Source organism: Jaculus jaculus, chromosome 4, assembly GCF_020740685.1.
Source record: "Jaculus jaculus isolate mJacJac1 chromosome 4, mJacJac1.mat.Y.cur, whole genome shotgun sequence".
NCBI lineage: Eukaryota > Metazoa > Chordata > Mammalia > Rodentia > Dipodidae > Jaculus > Jaculus jaculus.
Window position 1 is genome coordinate 154,032,678 of NC_059105.1, and position 9,415 is coordinate 154,042,092.

The window sequence follows — 9,415 nt, forward strand, 5'->3', positions numbered from 1 at the left end:
TCCTTGTTTTTAGAATAAGTTCAGACATGATTGTTGATTTATATATTCCCATGTTGGTATTTCAGAGTGAAGTCCTTAAATATGTTTTGCTCAATGATATATAACTTCAAATGAGTGGTTTTTAAAGGGGTAGTAAAGAATTTTATATAGCCTTATAAGTATTTAAATTCATGGATTATTATAACACTACATAGGTATACACTTTATTACATTTCCATATTCCAGATGGAGAAATTGAGGCAGAAAGGGGAAGAATTTGATTCAGAATATTCAGTAACCAAATCCAGCAACATAACACATGTCTCAAGATTTTTTTTTCCTACCATAGTTTTCTGGAGCTGCTTTAGAAGACATTGCTCTGGGTATGATCAGTTCTGACAAACAACTAACTGCTTTTAAAAACAAGAAATTGACTGCTGGAACTCCTAATTGGCATGCGTGAAATCAAAAACCAAAAAGACTAAATAACCTTGGCTCCAGCTACATGACAATTCTAACAGTAAAACTCTGAAACAAAAACAGTCAACTGTTTAGCAGGAATATATATATATATGGGCAGGTCTCTCAATCCAATATAAATCAAAATAAACAGTAACAGAGCTGTGAGATGAATCCCAATAGGCCTGGATAAAGCAAAATTGCTGAGCTACAATCTAACATAATGGAGGTAAAGCTATCTCCTTGCAACTGGGCAGAAAGCCTCAAAAACCTGTCCTTCTTGCTAGATTTTCTATCAGGAAAGTAACTATCGGACTGATGTGAAGTGGTCCCTGTGACCCCATGCACAGAATTCAGGGGGAAGTTGCAGAGAACTGCCATACTTCCAAAACAGAGTGAATCTGCACTGTACTAAACCCATTTCTATTGAAGAAAATAGCACGCACACACACACACACACACACACACACACACACACACAAGAAGTACAGAAATCACAGAGCATAGAACATTCCAGCCTTCCTTAGCCCTAGGAAAGAAGTTGCCCCCCCCAAAAAAGAGATTATGAATGTTGAGGACTGTCTTGGTTTATGGCCTCTGTTAAAGACTCCTGGCTTTAGAATTCAGAGATGTTAATTTATACTTTAACATTGAGAACAACGTGCACGCAGGAGCTGACTTTGTTTTTTTTTAATTCCAAAACTGAGAGGCTGTTTCTGTCTCAAAAAATTATCTTGGGGAATGCTTGGCTGTCATGTACAAAGCTCTATGTTACATGAGCCCTTTGGGAAGAAGACAAGCTCTTGCTCTCCCAGGCAGGACATGCTCAACAAGATTGAGGACCAGTCCACCAGAGTTCACTTTGGTGAACCAATGAGTTTATTGGGCTCCATGACAGAACATGGGCAAGGGATTACTTATAGGAGCATGAAGTCCCCCAAGCAGCTACAGAGGAAGTTCTCATCCCACATGGACAGTAACCTCCCCATGACTGGATAGGTGAGCTCACTGTCCCTTTATCTTCCGTATACTCCATCCCCCTCCTGAGGCCACCATGAGATCATTACATGTAGCTGGCACAGGGTTCAGCAGAGATCTCAAATGAGGGCCTACCTATACTTCCCTGCCTCTCTCCTTCTACTGGGGAAGTCAACAGGACTCGGTGTTGAGAGTCTCTCTTACGTGATCACAGCTGATTTTGACAGCTGCTTACCTTGGAGGACTGCATCACACAATGCCCTGGGTTCAACCCACAGCATCACGTACACTGAGCACCATGGTACATACCTGTGACCCTGGCAATCAGAAGGTAGAGGCAGGAGGACCTGAAGATTATCCTTGGCTTCATAACAAGTTAGAGGCCTGGGTGAGATTTATGAGACACTACCTTAAAACAAAAATCTTTCACAGGGCTGGAGGGATGGCTTAGCTGTTAAGGCACTTGCATGTAAAGTCAAAGGATCCAGGCTCTATTTCCCAGGACCCACATAAGGCAGATGCACAAGGTGGCACATGCGTCTGGAGTTTGTCTGCAGCATCTAGAGTGCATTTGCAGCTGCCAGAGGACCTGGCATGCCCATTCATTCCCTCTCTCTCTCTCTCTCTCTCTTTATCTCTCCTTCAGATGAATAAATACAATTTTTTTAAAAAAATCTTTTAAAGTGAGAATTTAAAAAGACATAAAGAGCAATGTCATGCCGGGCATGGTGGCACATGCCTTTAATCCCAGCACTCGGGAGGCAGAGATAGAAGGATTGCTGTGAGTTTGAGGCCACCCTGAGACTCCATAGTGAATCAGGTCAGCCTGGGCTAGAGGGAGACTCTGCCTCAAAAAACCAAAAGAAAATGAAAAAAAAAAAAAAAAAAAAAAAGCAATAGAAACTAAATCCCCAGATACCCTTTCTTTGTTACAGCATAGGTATAATTTTATATTTACCTTCATCCATACCTATTTCATGACAGGTTTCCTTATGTGAGATGTTATTTTGGAAATATTTTATATTGAAAGCTATACTTTGAGTTATCAAAGAATTAATACCAAATATTGCACAGTTCTGAGGACCTTAATCTAACTTGAAAGTTGTGGTCTGCGTGTGACATGTCCTCCATAGGCTCGTGTGTTTGAACACGTGCTCACCGGCTGGCAGCGCTGTTTGGGAAGGTTGTAGGTCTTAGGACCCTTAGGGGGTCGAGTGTTGTAGAAAATGGGGCACTGCAGGTGGGCCTTGTTGTTTTTTAGCCCACCTCACTCTCTGTTTGTTCTCTGCTTCCTGACTATAACGCCATAGGCCAGCCTGGCATGCGTTTCCTAGCAAAATGAACTATAATCAAGCAGAATTAAACTCTTTCCTTAAGTAGCTTCTGGTCAGATATTTATTCACAGCCACAGTCGGTTCACGTAGATACTGGGATTCTATTACAAATACGTCTCTGGAGAAGGAAACTGTCCATAAAGATCACAGAATCAGGGCTGGAGAGACGGCTTAGTGCTTAAGCTCTTGCCTGTGAAGCCTAAGGACCCCTGTTCAAGGCTCCATTCCTGAGGACCCACATAAGCCGGATGCACAAGGGGGCACATGAGTATGGAGTGGCTGGAGGCCCTGGCGCACCCATTCTCTCTCTCTCTCTCTCTTCCTCTCTCTGTCTGTCACTCTCAAATAAATAAAAATAAACAAACAAAAAAATTTTTTAAAGATCACAGAATCAACTAATAAGCATAAGGATGCTACAGACCAGTTATTAAAATCTCTTCAACAAAAGGCTAAAAGATGGCTCAGCAGGCAGGAGTGGTTGCCATGCAGACATGAGGTCCTGAGAGTGTCAGAGTTTGAACCCCAGCACCCATGTAAAAATTCAGGGATGAGCTGAGCGTGGTGGCGCACGCCTTTAATCCCAGCACTGCGGAGGCAGAGGTAGGAGGATCCCTGTGAGTTCAAGGCCACCCTGAGACTACATAGTGAATTCCAGGTCAGCCTGGGGCTAGAGTGAGACCCTACCTCGGAAAAACAAAAACAAAAAACAAAAAAAAAGGAAAATTAAAAATAATTCAGGAGTGGTCATGCTTGCCTACAACACAACGCAGTGGGGTTGTCATAGCTTTGTGTTGCTGGGATGAACTTCCAATCCAGATGCAGTTTATGGGAGGAATGGCATTTATTTGAAGCTTACAAATCCAGGGGAAGTTCCATAATGGCAAAAAAAAAAAAAAAAAAAAAGAGAGAGAGAGAGAGAGAGAGGGAGAGAAAGCCCACCACCAAAACCAAGAGCAAAATCCAGTAGCTAAACAGTAGGGAACCCACGCAGAGCTCTGCATATCTTAGGCTGGAGTCCAGACAGTCCCTAGGGCTGAACCCGGGATCTGCTCCCAGGGACACCTCTTCCAGACAGGCAGCTGGAAGTCCAAGAAGCTTTAAGAAATTTGACTCTATTGGGAGATACAGCCTTCCTAACTACCACAGGGTAGCAACAGATTGCTGGTGCTGCTAGTCAGCCAGTTAGAAAATAGTAGCTTCAGGTTTGAGAGACTCACCTCTAGGAAACAGTGGGGAAAGACGATAGAAGATACCCAGCATTCTCCTCTGACCTCTAAGGCGCATTCATCTGCAGACACATGTGCATTCACTATGCTTAGACACACAACGTGTACTGCATGCATAGACATGCTATTTAAAAAAGACTTAAGGGGCTGGAGAGATGGCTTAGTGGTTAAGCGCTTGCCTGTGAAGCCTAAGGACCCCGGTTCGAGGCTCAGTTCCCCAGGTCCCACGTTAGCCAGATGCACAAGGGGGCGCACGCGTCTGGAGTTCGTTTGCAGTGGCTGGTAGCCCTGGTGCGCCCATTCTCTCCCTCTCCCTCTCTCTCTGCCTCATTCTCTGTCTGTTGCTCTCAAATAAATAAATAAAAATAAACCAAAAAAAAAAATTTTTTTAAAGACTTAAATCCCTTCAACATGAAATGAGACATGGTGATACATGCCTGTAATCCTAGCACTGGAGACGTGGTGGCTGATGTATTCTTGATGCTCACTGGCCAGCAAATCTAGCCAAACTGGTGGCCTTTGGGCCAAGGAGAGACCCTGTCTCAGAAAGAGGTGTATGTAAAACCTGAAGAACAACACTAAAGATTATTCTGAGGGTCTTTGTATGTAAACGCACACACACACATGTGTTTCCACATGCATACACATCACACATATGCATGAAAATGCACAAAAAGGAGGAGAAAATGAAACTGCATCTATTTTCCAATCATAACCTTTAGCACAATAGCTTCAAATAGAAAACAAATCTACTAACAAGTTACTAATGACTTTTGAAAACATGTTACAGGATCTTCTGCTTTTCTCTTACAAGTATTTTCCAATCCTTTCTCACTGACTCCAACAGAGAAGTCAGATGTGGCATTCTGTAACTTGCTTCCTAAACATTAGAAGTCATGTGTGGCCACAGCTAGTTCTTTGTCACTTTATTTTTATATTTTCTTCTATTATCCCATAAAGTAGGGGTTTTTTTCCAAGTTATATGTGGGAAATGTGGGGTGGGTGTGGGTGTGTAGAACTGCTAAAAGCATAGAGGAAACTTGAGTCAATGTCTCATTTGGGCATTTTTGAGAGGACAGTAATTAATATCCATGATTACATGAATGAGTTTTCACTGTTGAAATCACTGTGACATTTCCATGGTGAAAAAAAAAATCCTAAAATTTTTCAGTGGTTAGAGTCAATTTAAAGTAAATAACAGTTGGTTATGTTTTCTTCTTGCAAAAATGAATGTGACATGATTTACTAGAATGTGCCAGCTCATGGGTCCTCCATCTCAAGAAGATTCTGTTTGATCATTGTTCCTTCATGCTATATAAATTCAGATTTTTTAATATGTTTTATTTATTTATTTGAGAGACAGAGAAAGAATGGGCATGCCAGGGCCTCCAGCCACTGCCAACAAACTCCAGATACATGCACCTCCTTGTGCATCTGGCTTATGTGGGTCCTGGAGAAACGAACTAGGGTCCTTTGGCTTTGCAAGCAAATGTCTTAAACACAAGCCTCTTCTCCAGCCCATAAATTTAGATCTTAAAGTTCATTTTCAGTCATGTTGAAGAGAAAACATAATACATCTTGATTCCTGAAAATTCCTTTGAAACAAAGTCAAAACTTTCTGCTAAAGCACTGTACAGCCTTCAAAACCACCTTACAACATCTTTATGTTAAAGATACAAAGCATCAACCCAACGGAATTGAAAGTGGTTTGCTCATTGACAGAGGTAAGGTGGAGTTAATAGCTAGAACTCCCGAGACCAGCTTCCTAGAGTTCTCCAGCAGTTCTTTATTTTATTTATTGAGAGAGAGAGAGAGAAGCCGATAGAGAAAGAGTGGGCACGCCAGGGCCTTCAGCCACTACAAACGAACTCCGGACTCATGCACCACCTTGTGCACCTGGCTTACGAGGATCCTGGGGAATTGAACCTGGGTCCTTAGCCTTTGCAGGCAAGGGCCTTAACTGCTGGGCCTTACCCACTAAGCCATCTCTCCAGCCCCCTCCAGTGGTTCTTTTAACACACTGAATAAATAATACAATGAAAGTTTATAAAGTGAGATGCTTTGTTGTAGTTCTTCCTGAAATCAAAATATGGCCCAGAGTATGGCTGAAAAATTCTTTTTTCACCTGTGATTCTTGGTTAGTACCCAAGTATCACATTGAGTCAAACTCACATATTTATTAAATAAACCAAAATTCCAACCTCTTTAGACTATTGCTATTTCACATAGATTTTTGTTTCTCCAACTCTATAACCCTGTTTAAAATCTTAAATAAAAGCTCTACCTATAATTTAAAGCATATTTTAAACACCATCTCCTCCATGAGGATCTTCTAAGTTCATCCACAAAGGAAGCCTTTCACAGTCACAGTATCTAATGCATATTTCTTAGCCTTTTTTGCATACATCTTTGCATTGATGTTGCTCATGTGTACATTTTACCTGCCCTGCAACATCTAAAAGATTCAGAGCTTAAATCAAAATACTGCCTACACCTCAACCATACATTTTTTTTTAATTTTTTATTATTTATTTATTTGAGAGTGACAGACACAGAGAGAAAGACAGATAGAGGGGGAGAGAGAGAATGGGCGCGCCAGGGCTTCCAGCCTCTGCAAACAAACTCCAGATGTGTGCGCCCCCTTGTGCATCTGGCTAACGTGGGACCTGGGGAACCGAGCCTCGAACCGGGGTCCTTAGGCTTCACAGGCAAGCGCTTAACCGCTAAGCCATCTCTCCAGCCCTCAGCCATACATTTTTTAAAAGTATTTTTATTTTTATTTATTTATTTGAGAGAGAGGCAGAAAGAGACACAGAGAGAGAGAGAGTGAATGGGCACACTAAGGTCTCCAGCCACTGCAAACATACTCTAGATGCATGTGACACCTTGAACATCTGGCTTACATGAGTCCTGGGAAATAGAACCTGGGTCCTTTGGCTTTGCAGGTAAGTTTCTTAACTGCTAAGCTATCTCTTCAGCACAGCCATACTTTTCAAAGTACAAAACTCAGGTTTTAAGAAACCCCGCTATCCTTCTTTGGGGACACAGTCTGACTTGCATTTGGAGGAATTACCTGTGGACCTGTATCCTGCAGTCCTACAACAAATTATGAAGTCCTGATTGTGTAGGATTTGTTTGTTTTACTGACAGGTTTCTTTTTGTTTACCTGTTTATTTTGTAAGCTTCCATTGTGTTTATTAATATTGGTACTCTGAAATGTAATTTTTACGGAATTTACATCTTGAAAGAGCTCATCATCTCTAGTACATAGTAGGTTTTCAAAAACTGAGTAGCAGGCTGGAGGTATGGCTTAGTGGTTAAGGTGTTTGCCTGCAAAGCCAAAGGACCCAGGTTCGATTCCCCAGGACCCACGTTAGCCAGATGCACAAGGTGGCACATGCATCTGGAGTTCTCTTGCAGTGACTGGAGGCCCTGGCACGCCCATTCTCTCTCTCTCTCTACCTATCTATCTATCTATCTATCTAAATATTTAAAAAAAAAAAACTAACTAGTTACACTAACCTATGTCATGAAAATGACTCCAAGGTGATGTTATGACATGAATCCATTCTTTTGAAAGGCTGTGTGTTAGTCCATAGCATAAATAACCCCTCTTGATGCATTCATACCCTTAATAAGATAGCTTACTTTGTTTCTGGGTTTGGGCCACTACAAACAAAACAAATAGTCTTATACACTCAGTGTCTGCTATAAGATAATATGTATGCAGCTATAAAGTTCATTATGCTGAACAAAGTTTACAGTAAATTCAAAGAGTTTCTGGGGGAAAATGTGGTTAGGAATTGTGGTGGTTTGAATGTAAAATTCATTGCCTCATGTGGTTGAAAAGCAACCCCAAGCTGAGGGAACTGTTTGGGAAGATTGTGGGGCCTTTAAGAGGTAGAGCCTTGCTGGAGGAAGTAGGTCACAGGAGGTGGGCCTTGGGTGTTATAGCCCATCCTTACTTGCATACTGGATCTTGCTACTTCCTCTCTGCTAATATGAAGATGAGATGAGATGCCAGGCTGTCTGCTCCTGCCTTGTTTTTTTTTTTTTTTTTTTTTTTTTTGCCTGCCTTGATGAAAACTACCCTTGAAACTGTAAGCTCAGAAAACCATTTTTATCCATAAGCTGCTTCTGGTCAGGTGTTTTCTTCCAGCAATGAGAGAGTGACTGACATAGGGATACAAGTTCAATAATCTGAAAAAGAAAAGCAAGTTGTTGATATTTTCAATGGGAAAAAAATTACTTATAAAATAGATAATCTATAAAATATGTATTAAGAAATACATATACATCTGTAAAATATAATTTCCATACATTTTAATCAAAAACTTTCTATCTTTCTGTGTTCCTGTCTTTTTGTAGTATATGTACTACCCTTCATTTTCAGTTTCTTTTTTAAATTTTTTTTTGTTCATTTTTATTTATTTATTTGAGAGTGACAGACAGACAAAGAGGCAAATAGAGAGAGAAAATGGGTATGGAAGGGTCTCCAGCCACTGCAAACGAACTCCAGATGCGTGTGCCCCTTGTGCATCTGGCCAACATGGGTTCTGGGGAATCGAGCCTCCAACCAAAGTCCTGAGGCTTCAAAGGCAAGCACTTAGCCACTAAGCCCTCTCTCCAGCCCTCATTTTGGGTTTCTTAAGAGTAGTATATTAGGAAAAAGATAAATACTAAAATAAACATCGCACTTGACCTTGAAGAAGACCTGAATTTGCCTGAAGACGTGGGTACAAGAAGGGCTGCAGTTTCTGTGTTACAGTGAGAAGGTAGATGGGGGATTATCTGAAATCAAAAGGAATATTGTATCACCAGATGTGGGTGGGGTGCACAGTGCCCTGAGGTAACTGGATATATTAGAGGTGTCTGCGTTTTGTTTCTCCAGGCAGCTTGGTTCTGCTGGGTACAATTTCCTGCCATCCTCTAGAATCTCATGCCAAGGAAAGTATGTATAAGGAAAGCAAAAAGGGAAAATTTCTGGATCAATAGAAGAGTATTTTTAAGGCTACTGGCATATTTTCCAAATCTTTTTGAAAAATAGCAGCCTGGGGGCATGGCTCACTGGTATTACATGTGCAAGGCCCTGGATTTCATTTCCAGCACTACCAAAAATAATAATAAAATAAAATTACACCAAGTTACAGCTACACAAATCCAACTCCAACCAGATTTTAATACTGCCTTTTGTAAACCTCTGTTAATTTGATATTTGAAATCTTACAGACTAGAACTTTCTCTGGCTGGGCTATGTTGTGAGTTGATTCTAGTTATTTGTGTAGGGCCCAGGGGGGCAGAAGTAATGATAGCTCCAGAAAGAAGTACATGTGATTGTCAAAGCCTATGTGCTGCCCTCAAACAGGGGCTAAGCTTTAAAGCATGGAATAGACTACATCTCTGAAAATTCAAAAAGCTCTGAGGATCCGAGTTTCTTAA